The following is a 13,484-nucleotide window of genomic DNA, read 5'->3' as shown; positions in this document are numbered from 1 at the left end:
TGAATTTTCAGATCATGTCTAAGCAGCCTTAATGGGACATGTGAAACCGTAAGGTTTTTTGTCTATGGAATTTCATAGCTTTTTTTAAAATGTATTAGCTATCAGGGCTTGGATGAGCTAACTGGGCCACCTGCATGGGAGAAGGGCAACAAAATGGTACACTAACGCAAGTGGAACAGGGGACAGCACACAGGAGGTTGGTTTGGGAGGTGCAGAGTGCGAGGCAGCTGTAGGCGTGTGGGGTAGCGGCAGTAGTGGTGGTGCAGAGCAGTGGGAGTGGTGCAGTGCAAAGGGGGCATCTGTGGGCGACAGAGGGCTCATTGGTAGTGCGTATGCACCTGAGAAAATTTTAATAATTAAGTCACAGATGCACTAATGCAGCAGTGAGATCCAACGACGCATCTGGTTAAAAATTTAATGTGTATAAAAAAAGCATAGCCCCGCTCCTTAAAGGACAACCAGCATGGGGTTTTCCAGTACTGGTTGTGCTAAATACAGGGGACAAATGACGTAGGGGTCCCCCGTATTAAGCACAACCAGCACCAGGCTTTTCAGAACCTGTCCTGGTTGCCAAAATACGGGGGACAAATTACCTAGGGTTCCCCCATATTTAGCGCAACCAGCACAGGGCTCAGAGCCGGTCCTGTTTCGGGAGTACAAGTGGAAAAATGCATATGACCCCCCTGTATTTCTCAGAACCAGCACCGGACTCCATCTAGCGGGGGGGTGGTGATGCCACAGAAAGGGGAGCCCTTTCACCAGGCCCCCGAGCCGCAGCATCACCCTGGACCGCTAGTCAGCCCAGGCCGGTGATCCCTGGGGAGTTGGAGACCCCCCCAATAAAGGAGTCCCCCTCCTCAGGGCACCCTGGGCGGTGGGTGCTGGGTTGATTTGTGTTGTGTGGTGCATATGAATATATAAATATATTTTCTTTTACAGTAGTACTACAGGTCCCAGCAGGCATCCTCTGCATACTGACACTTGGAAAACCACAAGTACCAGCAGGAGTGGCACTAAGGGCCTGCTGGTACCTATAGTACCCCTGCAAAAGAAATATTAAAATAAAACAGACAGACACCATTTTTTCAAATATTTTATTTAGCTGCACCTTCGCCTGGGAGGCGGCAGCCTTAAGCTCTTTTTCATGGCTGCCGCTCACCCAGGACTTCTATGGCATCTTTCCCCTGGAGGGCGACGGCCTTTAAGCTCTTTTTCCTGACCGTCACCCATCCAGGGCATCCGCGGCATCTTCTATCTTCGGCAGCTCTCCTCTGCTGCCTCCCCGCCACCGACTGAGTGCACGGCAACTCGTGCTGGCAGTATTTAAGCCAGCCTAGGGGGCGGGGTGATGACATCGTGAACCATGATTGGCTCGCGGTGGCCATCTTTGCTTTTCAAAAATGGCGCTGAGGCGCCATTTTGGAGAAGGGCACACTCGGTTCTCACCATTGACTTCAATGGTAAGAACTGCTCATTGGCTGAGAGGCGGAAGGCTCGCCTCTCTCAGCCAATGAGCGTTCCACACCGGGATTTCTGGACTGAAATCCCGCAGCGGAGCTTTCAGGTAGCAGTGTCCTTTGAGGACACTACTAATGTCCGTGGGCTTGGGAATTTTTAATTTTTTTTGCCAAGACCCAGAATTTGCCTACTTTGGAACGAAGAGGACAGATCAATGCTATGGAATTTTTATTACAGGTACACCATTGAATTACCTACTGGACAAGAGGACAGATTGGCTTCAGGGATACTTGGTGAGTATGTGAGATAGTGTGTGTATGTGTGAGTACATGTGTGTGTGCATATATGTTTTAATAAAATTATACTTTTCTACGGTGTGTGCTGTGTTTTTTTACTATTGCTTTTGTTGTGGAACTACAGCTACCAGCACACTCGTAATGCCCTGCATGCTGGTACTTGTGGTTCTCCAAGTACCAGCATGCGGGGTAGGCTTGCTGGGAACTGTAGTTCCACAGCAAAAGGCAATATTTATATTTTCAAATGCACCACACTTTACATAATCAATCCAGCACCCACCGCCCAGGGTTGCTGGGGATAGCCCCGGGCTCTCAGCCTGAGCCTTGGGTGCCCTGAGGAGGGGGACCCCTTTATTTGGGGGTCCCCAACTCCCAAGGGATCCCTGGCCTGGGCTGACTAGCAGTCAGGGGTGATACTGCGGCTGGGGGGCCCCATGAAAGGGCTCCCCTGGCTATGGCATCAGCCCCCCCATTTTGAAATGGGCGCAGCTGCCGTTTTCGGCAGAATGGCTGGCAGGGACTGGATCCTCTCAAATCCAGGCCCACCACCAAAGCCCTCATGGCTGCTGGGCCTTCCACCACCACCGCCAACACCCACACCCCCCGTACCGCCGACGATACCCGCGACACCGCCGCCGACACCGCTGATGTCGACGCCACCGCTGATATCCCTGCCGCCGCTGATGTCCCCACCACGGCATCTGTATCCCCGCTGCTGCTACCACTGCCCGCTATCCAGCACCCACTATCGCCCACAAACGATGCCCATCTTGCTGCACACAAGTGAAGCCACTATGACTAGCCTCCTTCTGAGGCTGCGCAACAATTTGAAAAGTCCTATCTTTATAATGGCGCATTCTTGAGGTAATAGTTTAAAAACTGTAACTTTCTAATTTATCTGAACCCCGAAAGCATGTACCCTGGCACAATAGCTACCTAATAAAACAAACCCCAAGTCTAAATTCCACCCCTACCCTGAGTTTTGCCTTCCCAAAAATCCCCAATAGACTATAGAAGAAAAGGGTTCCTAATTGAGAATGTCAGAAAAATGTGACAGTTGGAGATTTAGATTACTCCCAAATCCTTGATTTTTAAGTATTTTCCCTGAAATTTGGCATGCAGCACCATGCGACAGTTCTACCTGGCTATGCCAAATTTCAGATCCATACCTCTTAAAGCTTTTGAGGTGTAGCCCCTTAAACACCCTGTCCCCCCCTTCATATTTCTCTATGGAGAAATCCTTTTTTTAGATGCAGCCTTAATATAAGGGCACGACTGTGCCCTTATAATATACTAGCGTGTGTCCGCAGCTTCGCACGCATGGATATCTGTTATTGCTCAGCAGAACTAATTTTACAAAGACAGTAATGGCATCTAATATTGTATTGCATATTTTATATTGTAAACATTGATCACAACATATCTTTATAAACAATATTTGGTTTTTCGTTCAGGGATTAACACAAAAATTCTTGGGGCTACTTACTCCTAAACTAGCCACGTAACCTACATTAACACGGAAAGGTTGCAAATAACATGAGCATCAACTCTATGATATATAGTGTTTGTCTTGGTGCGTCATCTACTGGATTAACAACCTAAAGAGTCAAGATAAGATCTTGAGATATACAGTCAGGTGCATAAATATTGGGACATTGACAGAATTTTCATATTTTGGCCTCTATTCACCACCACAATGACTTTGAAATGAAACAAACAAGATGTGCTTTAACTGCAGACTTTCAGATTTAATTTGAGGGTAATTACATCCAAATCGGGTGAACGGTGTAGGAATTACAACGGTTTCTATATGTGCCTCCCACTTTTTAAGGGGCCAAAAGTAATGGGACAAACTAAACAATCCTAAATCTAACTTTCACTTTTTAATACTTTGTTGCAAATCCTTGTGCAGGCAACTACAGCCTGAAGTCTGGAATGCATAGACATCACCAGATGCTGGGTTTCATCCCTGGTGATGCTCTGCCAGGCCTCTACTGCAAATGTCTTCAGATCCTGCTTGTTCTTGGGGCATTTTCTCTTCAGTTTTGTCTTCATCAAGTGAAATGCATGCTCAATCGGATTCAGGTCAGGGGATTGACTTGGCCATTGCATAACATTCCACTTTTTAGCCTTAAAAAACTCTTTGGTTGCTTTTTTATTATGCTTCGGGTCATTGTCCATCTGCACTGTGAAGCGCCGTCCAATGAGTTCTGAAGCATTTGACTGAATATGAGCATATAATATTGCCCAAAACACTTCAGAATTCATTCTGTTGCTTTTGTCAGCAGTCACATCATCAATAAATACAGGGGAACCAGTTCCATTGGCAGCCGTACATGCCCACGCCATGACACTACCACCACCATGCTTCACTGATGAGGTGGTATGTTTTGGATCATGAGCAGTTCCTTTCCTTCTCCATACTCTTCTCTTCCCATCACTCCGGTACAAGTTGATCTTGTCTCATCTGTCCATAGGATGTTGTTCCAGAACTGTAATGGCTTTTTAGATGTTGTTTGGCAAACTCTAATCTGGTCTTCCTGTTTTGAGGCTCACCAATGGTTTACATCTTGTGGTGAACCCTCTATATTCACTCTTGTGATGTCTTCTCTTGATTGTTGACTTTGACACATATACACCTACCTCCTGGAGAGTGTTCTTGATTTGGCCAACTGTTGTGAAGGGGTTTTTCTTCACCAGGGAAATAATTCTTCTGTCATCCACAACAGTTATTTTCCGTGGTCTTCCGGGTCTTTTGGTGTTGCTGAGCTCTCTGGTTCGTTCTTACTGTTTAAGAATGTTCCAAACAGTTGATTTGGCCACACCTAATGTTTTGCTATCTCTGTGATGGGTTTGTTTTGATTTTTCAGCCTAATGATGGCTTGCTTCACTGATAGTGACAGCTCTTTGGATCTCATATTGAGAGTCGACAGCAACTGATTCCAAATGCAAATGTCACACCTAGAATTAACTCCAGACCTTTTACCTGCTTCATTGATAATGAAATATCGAGGGAATAGCCCACACCTGTCCATGAAATAGCTTTTGATTTGATAGTCCCATTACTTTTGGCCCCTTAAAAAGTGGGAGGCACATATAGAAACCTTTGTAATTCCTACACCATTCACCTGATTTGGATGTAATTACCCTCAAATTAAATCTGAAAGTCTGCAGTTAAAGCACATCTTGTTTGTTTCATTTCAAAGCCATTGTGGTGGTGAATAGAGGCCAAAATATGAAAATTCTGTCAATGTCCCGATATATTTATGCACCTGACTGTATATATATATATATATATATATATATATATATATATATATGAATATATATATATATATATATATATATATAAATATATATATATACAGCGGGCAAAATAAGTATTGAACACATTAACATTTTTCTCAGTAAATATATTTGTAATGAGGCTATTGTAATGAAATTTTCACCAAATGTCAGCGACAACCCATGGAATCCACACATGCAAAGAAATCAAACCATAGATGTCAGGTTGCTAATTTGCCAATTCTTGTACATGTCTGAAGTGTTGATGTCTCAGAGAGTATCAGCAGGCTGGTTTTGGTTTCCAGAATTATTTTTTACAATGGCTATAAATTGAGCAATCATGAGTTGAGGCCATTGCACAGATTGTTCCCACTGAAGTTTTAGACCAGGGGTAAGCAATGTGGCATCCCATCTGCTGTTGAAGTGCACATCACATCATCCCCTGACACAGTTTTAGTATACCCTAACAGCAAAAACGGGACATCCTTGGTTGTGTAGTTCAACAGCAGCTGGATTGTCAGTTGTTGCCTACCCCTGTATTAGATCGTCAGTTACTACAATGGTGAGACACCCAGTTAATGTTTGAACCCTTTGTGAGATAATTAAAATAAGAAAGTTTTTTTTTACAAGAATGTGGGCTTGTGTGCCTTGTATGTAAAGGCTGCTCCTTTGCTCCAGTCCAGCCCTGAAGGCAGCCGATAGAATTATTACATCAAATGCTGTGGTAATCAATGCAATCAATTCCATTAAAGTCTTCATTAGAATCAAAGATGAAAGAGTAATTTTGAAAGATAAACTACAACTCTTTAACATGCTTGTTAATGAAATAAAAGTAGAGAAAAAATGTGAAAGATGCTTGACATGAAATGTCTCAACAACACTTGTCATGATTGTTAACTTTTGATCTCCTTTATAAAATTATTTTAATGAGAATTTGTATTATTCTAACATCATTAAAGTGTAAAAAGTTCATATCACTTAAGAACAGTGGTATGACAGATTTATATTGCCAGTAAAATATATCACATGGCCTCATACATCAAAATAATTTTATATACATTTAAAGCAGTTTTATTTGTTTTCAATACTTAAGAAGGAGGGAAGGGGAGGGAATAATTTAATTATTTTTTTATGTTAAATATGACTTTTACATTTATTTATTAATAACACTGGCATGGCAGTATTTTTGTTTGCTCTTATGACACTTCATTATGTTAAATTAGGTACAAGTAGTGTTTTGTGATTTGCACATTTACTGCTATCACTGTTATGCCACTTCTCTGCACTCTCTCAATGCTAACTAAATTCTTTTTGTAAACCTGGTTTATATGCTAATGTTGTAATGGATGCATTGTGAAAACATATGTATGTAAATGCCGTTTTTTATGAGTGCACCTTTGCTTGATAATATTTGGGTTGTCCGACTATACATGAACCTCTATCTATGGTGAGATATATTGCTCTCTATGTATTCTTAATCTTTGTTGAAACTACAAATGTATCTTTTGGATAAGCTATAAACATACATTTAGCATAAGTTTTTTTTTAACAAAAAGGGTTCTACCTTATACACAAATCACTGTATTGGTATTTTTATAAGAGTTTAATATATGACAAGAATTTCGTTCCAACTAAGCAACTTGTCTTAGGTTTAACATTCTTCCTCATCAAAGCTCACCAGAGATACAAATCAACACAAAATCCATTAATAGAACAAATGTGTGTCAGTAATAACAACACTGTACTAATAATATTGTCATTGTTCACAACATAACTTTATACTTAAATCAATGTATACAAGGATCAACACCTTTTAAGACCAGATATAAAAATGAGCTGCATCAGCGGCTTGTAAAGATCTCCTGCAAAATGAACCTGGTGTGATGATTACTGTTTGCTCCATTGCATTTTCCGATATGAATTTACATGTTATACCTAGTGAACACAATAGTTTATTGATGGATCCAATAACACTTCTCTTAACTGTACTATTGGTCACAAAGAAGATCCATAGATTTCATATAATGTGCCTTCTCACACACTAGGCCAGTACACATAAGGCAATCTGAATAAAAGCAATAAAATAACATATGTTCCCAACTACTAGACTACTAAGGGGTCGATTCAGCAATGATTTTTTTACATAAAAAATACGGAAACTATGATTACCGTATTATTTATGTAAATCCCCTATTCATCAATGGGATAATGGAGAAGATAACGCAATTATCTTCTCCATTGATTCCCATCTCGCTGAGTACCGCATTGTAGGGATCAGCCATTGATCTCTGCAGTGCTTTAATGCTTTTTGCTATTCAGCAAAGCAAAAAGTGTTAAATCACTCGATAAATATTTCCTTTATATAACGCCATCTCAGAATGGTGTTATATGAGAAAAATACTTATGGGGGGCATCCACTAGATGATTTTAGCAGGCGATTGAACGATAACAATATCGTTATCGTTCAATCGTTTAAAATTAGTTCAAAAATCGTTCAAAAATCGTGCAGTAATTGTTTCTAACGATGTACGATGCGCACTCCCGCTGGTCATTTGATCGTCTCCTCCATCGACTGAACATGCAGGTCAATTTCACTTGATTGCTTACAAATCGTTTACACATCGTTTACACATCGTTCACACTGAACGATCAATCGATAAACCACTATCTGCCCACTATAGCTGAAAGCTCTCAATCACAGATTGAAACAACATAGTTTATTGTTAGATCTTTTGCAAATCGTTTGCAAATCTTTTGCAAATAGTTCAGAGTGAAAGATCAAATTTCAAGGGAGACTTCAAGGGAAAATCGTTAAGAGGTTGGACAGGGAGTAGATCGTCTAGTGGATGTGCCCCATTACATTTCCCATAAACTGCAGGGACAGAGGGAAATATTCCCATAAGTCCCTGCAGCATCTTGTAACCCCGCCCAGTCTCCGTCCCTGCTTCCCGGTGATCAGCAGCAGGTAGGTCATTCTAGAGCCTTTTAAACCTCCAAAATTGATTGATATGTGTATACAGGCTTTATACTAGCCTGTATACATATGTATTTATGTACGATTATATTTAACATTTAGATATAAATGTTAAATATAAAAGCACAGAAATATACATGTATACAGGCTAGTATAAAGCCTGTATACACATATCAATCAATTTTGGGTGGCTGGAGCTGGACTTATCCCTCCGCGGTCACCAGGAAGCCAGGACGGAGACATGCACAGAGGAACAAACAGAAGGGTTTGTTTTCGGAATCTCGAAAACAATCCCATCTGTGACATCGCAGGGATAGCATGTTACCGCAACTGCTGTCCCTGCGCAAAATATTGCTGCATAGGGTACATATTTTATCATAATTGATAAAATCTCGTGACGGTGTTGCACCATAATATTCTGGGCAACATCGTCACTGTTGCTGAATAGACTCCTTAGTAATTGATCTTGTGCATGGGAGGCCATAAAAAAGATACTCAGTCTCCTCGTGTCATTGGAAAACAAGGGACCCTTTGTTTTAAAAAGAGGAGACTGCTCTCTCAAGTGAGTTGACAAAGGTAATATTAACCGGAACCATAGCATAATAATATTAATACTAACCCTAGTGTTACCCTAGTATTAAAACAATTCTTACATCTAAACTTCCACAAGTACAAGCCCTAGCTTAATCTTAAATCCTAACTGTATACCTAACTAGAGATTTAAATCTACCTTTAGTCTTCAGGACAATCTTACCTTCATAATAATAAAAACCTCATAGTTTATTGCAGTGTCAAAGCAAACAGTGATTTTTTTTTAGTCATCTGCTGCTCTTGAGTGAACTTATTACACTCTGCTTTGACCCCTACTTTGACCCCTATGAGTCCTGCTTGAGCTCCACTTATGTCAAAGTTGTCCTGTGTACATTAGGATCATTGTACTCCATGCTCGGAGCTCCAGGTGATCTAAAGAGAGCTACATAAAGAAAGGAGGTTTGTACATTAAGCTTGGGATGTTCTCTTCATATTAGGTCTGAACCCCAACTAGTGAATTATACTGGATAACCGTAGGTACAAAATTTACTGACAATTGTTTTTGTTTCTTGATAGAATGAGAGACTGTATTTAATTGTACTTTCATTTTTAAAAGCTGTATCTATCTGTTTGAGTCAATTAAAACAGGTCCGCTGGGCACAAGAAATGGCAAAAAGACAACAAGGACTAAACTTTGGCCCCCATCTCACTTTACCCTAATAGATGTATTGTATTGATACTTCCAACCCCTACACCTCAGAAACCATTGATCCATATCGTGCACTGATGAAAGCTAACAAGCTTAGACAGCTGTATGCAAGTGTTATTGATGGCTCTTCATCTTTGGCTGTATACATGCTAGAAAGCCTGTGTTTCTGGATGGATGGTTGGCAAACAGGACATATCTTTATCATTACTTATTAGGATAAGGATTAGTCATTTGAGCTTTGGTTCCGTGGGATAATGTTGATTGCTATGCACTCCTTATTAGCCAGTAAGTAGCTTCTGTTTAAAAATGTAAATACAACTGTAATTATAATCATCCTCCAAAGATGTGAATCTGCTGCTAGAGATGGCTATTTTGCAGTGATATATATCATACCTTTTACATTGTAGTAATGATAATGCTGGTTATATTGTAGCAAATTGTTACTGCTCTGAAAGGTGTCAGGAATGCTATACAGTAGCTATGCATATGTACCTACAGTACACACAGGGTATGTATCTGAAATAGGTGCAGATATTTTATTGTGTGTAAAATGAAAAATAAAGATGTGAACTTTTATAAAAAAAAGAGCAATATTATTAGTAAATAACCTGACTGTTATATGTATGGGGGAGTTACATACCTAAATCATTCTGGTCATTTACTAGTAAAATTGCTTTTTTTTTAATAAAAGTTCACACCTTTATTTTTCATTTTTCACAATATAAAATATTTGCGCCTATTTCAGACACAAACCCCACTTAAATTGTATAGTAAACCAAGAGGCCAGGAAAGGAACAATAGTATCTGAGGCTGCAATAGATCTATTTGGTATAATAGCTAACATCCAGGGACGGTGCCGCAGCACACCACATCCTATACTACAGCACACATAGAGTCTGATTCAGAGGTGACCATGTTGGACACAAGCGGACAATGTTATCAGTCAGTGCATGCGTTCCAGTCGCACTGCACATGTGGATGGTTACCGCACAAAGACGCAGACTGAAATTGCGAGCAGATTCATTCATCTTCAGTGGGCATTTCTGTGAGGTATTATGGGGATAGCTAGCCAGATGCAGGTATGTCGTTGTCAGCGAAGGTGCAATCTTTGATGGTGTGTCCGATGGTGTGATTAATGAGTCCGATGGTGAGAATATGCACAGCAGCAGATTAGAGCCACAGCTTATAGGCATCTCAGTAGGAAGCCCATTGGCTGCAGCATATACAGCCATGGTTGCGGAAAAAGATGCAGCCACAGCTGCAAATACTGTAAGTCCACCTCTGATTCATACACATAGACATCAAGGCCTGCTGGAACATATACTTTCACAAGCACAAGGAACTAGTTTGAACTAGTATAGTTGACAATTGTTTAGACAAGCTCTGTGGGGATTAATCTGGAGCAATACATCCTCACTCTATTAGGTTGTGTCTAGTAAAGTTGAACTGTAATATATATGTGTATATATATATATATATATATATATACAGAGTCTGTATATATATATATATATATATATATATATATACACAGTGTATATAGGTTTTGTCTAGTAAAGTTGAACTGTAATATTTATATATATATAGTGTGTATATATGTATATGTATATATATATATATATATATATATATATATACACACATGTGTATAGATAGATAGATAGATAGATAGATAGATAGATAGATAGATAGATAGATAGATAGATAGATAGATAGATAGATAGATAGAGATTAAAAGATGTCCTTTAACTTAACTCTGAAAGAGAACAGGAGTCACCTAAGATTTTTTTAATATATATCATAGCTGAGGTTTGTAATGACCCTGCTCTTAAAAGTTCCACAGCTAAACGTCCCTGCCGAGATGATACTTCTAAAGAATAAAGTGTGCAGGTATGGCCCCGGAAGGTAGCTTCTAATTGAAATATCTTTGTTTGTTGTCGTCGCCCCCTGCTTGCCTGATATGTGAACACAGCATGGCAGCTACACTTCATGTCAAGATCGTTACAATAGCTGAGCGTTTGCAGCAGGAAATAACTGTTGCAAGATCCAAACCTCCATTTCACCTCCTATTTCTAGCAATAAATAAATAAATAAATAAAATAAAAAAAACTCTCCTATTTCCAAGCTCTGTGCACACAGTGTAATAATAAGAGGATTTAGAGTTTGATTGCTTTCAAGTCATTTTAAACCACTGCAAGCAGTCAGTTATCCATGCGTAGATAGGTTAACAAACCGCTTTCTTATCACAGAACATAAAGAACAGCAATTGCATTATCTTATTTGTGGTAATGAATTCACAGAACATTTGCCAGCCTTTGTAGTTTCAAGATTAAAAATTATAATTGCATATAAAGCAGCATGGGTGGGTCATTTTGGGCCAACTATTCATTAAACACAGAACATATCAGTTCGGTACAAGAGGGGGTCAGCACTGTACAGTACATTACTGTTTTACAGTATACAAAATATGGTTTGACAGATTGAAATACTGTAGAGCATATTTGTTTTGAATTATTCTAACATTGTAACGTTTTCATTATCAGTTATTTGCCTGCAACTATATTTAAATAAAATAAACTGTAGCCAAAATATGGTTCTGATTAATATTTACAGATATTATATGTGCCCACTCTGTAATATACTGATATGTGGAGAGAGAGAGAGAGAGAGAGAGAGAGAGAGAGAGAGAGAGAGAGAGAGAGAGAGAGAGAGAGAGAGAGAATTAATATGTTCTATTTATTTCATTATCTCCTGTTCATTTTTGTGCACCATCAGAGAGCTAACATAATGCTTACAATAGGCCTGGCATTTGGTGGGTCAATCGGAAGAACGTCTGGCATGTGGGTGGACAGCTAGATGCTCATGGTGTAGCTATAACGAGCTTCATCAGTATCATTGCCTCCTGTTACAAGCAATATTGTGCATTGCAGCTGAGATTGGTCTCTGTCTCAGTAGAGCGTGAATTAGACTTTTACATTTGCCATGTGTGTTTAAACTGCCTTGCGTATATTTCCAGCAAGCTGTTGTGTTAAAACAATGTATCAAACCGGCGATCGATCGTCGAGTTAATTACAGACATGTACAATGAACGCCAGCTTCGAAGGTGGAAAAGCAGTTTTCAAAATGCTGATTTCAATAATTAAATTGTTTACTTATGACAAAAAAAAACATTATTATAGCTAAATCATATAACAACAGCGATGAAATGATATACACATAGCAGTGTCTTTGTCAAATAAAAGAACACATTATACTGACAACGTGATAAATCTGTGATTTTCATATACAACCCATACATTTTACAGTTAAGACGCAAGGTAGATTTATAGCTGTTACACCTGAACCGATTAATACATTTACATAAGCCCTAGGGAATGGCTTGAAGAGAAGCAGCAGGAGAAAAAAAGATCTGTAGAAAAAAAATGTTTGAAAAAAATAAAAAAAAGCTGTTGTAATGCACCGTTTTGTACGCTAGAGGGAGCTTTTAATCCACAATTGCAAGAGCTGTGAAAGGAATTTCGGCTGCATCTGTGCTACAGTAGATACAAGGCTAATCTACAATCAATTGAATCTATTGTATGAATTCTGAGCCAATATAACATATTCACTGGAGGGAGAAGTTTGAGAAAGGTAGATTTCATAGCATATTGCGTTCATAACGCGTGGATTTTTTAATATCGAGAAATTGATTCAATCTTGTTTACTTAAATGTCGCTATGCTAGCAGATTGTTATCAAAAGTATCCCTAGGAGTATAAAATAGCTGCAGTTTTTTTAATGAAACTTCGCTACGGCAATATCTGTGCCCATTCTAATCACATCCATTATCTGCTGTGTTTCCAGCCACTGAAATCTGATAGCAGCTTCCTTAGCACTCTAGCATTTTCCAAAATAAACGACATCTGTCACCAGGCTTCCTTCCAATAGTGCCTTACCATGGGAAGCGACTGAGATCTCCTGCTGCCTGAGCTTGTCGTGCTCCCATTGATCCACCCTGTCCTCCCTGCTGGCTTGTCAGTATGTGATCAGAGCTCACAGTACACGCACACACATACCCAGCTCAATACCCTTGATCTTCTTTGGACTTACAGTGAATGGTCCCAATAATAAGCCCTAAGCTGTTGTAAATTGTTATCATGATACTTTCCATTTTAATAGTAGACATGCTGGGGCTTGTAGTTCACCAACACATGAGGAATCCAACCATGAAATAGTTTCTCCCCTATACACTT

General features: G+C 39.7%; 1 long non-coding RNA gene across 1 annotated transcript in view; it reads right to left on the bottom strand.

Moving 5' to 3' along the window:
• Positions 1–13,257, bottom strand: part of LOC148519762 (uncharacterized) — a 28,787-nt gene extending 15,530 nt beyond the window's left edge. Inside the window, exon 1 of the long non-coding RNA XR_015878910.1 lies at positions 13,188–13,257. This is a non-coding gene — a long non-coding RNA (uncharacterized LOC148519762). The remainder of the gene's footprint in view (positions 1–13,187) is intronic.
• Positions 13,258–13,484: the final 227 nt, after the last annotated feature.

This window comes from Taudactylus pleione, unplaced genomic scaffold (assembly GCF_031769625.1).
Source record: "Taudactylus pleione unplaced genomic scaffold, aTauple2 ptg000183l, whole genome shotgun sequence".
NCBI lineage: Eukaryota > Metazoa > Chordata > Amphibia > Anura > Myobatrachidae > Taudactylus > Taudactylus pleione.
This window is presented reverse-complemented; position numbering and strand designations above follow the sequence as displayed.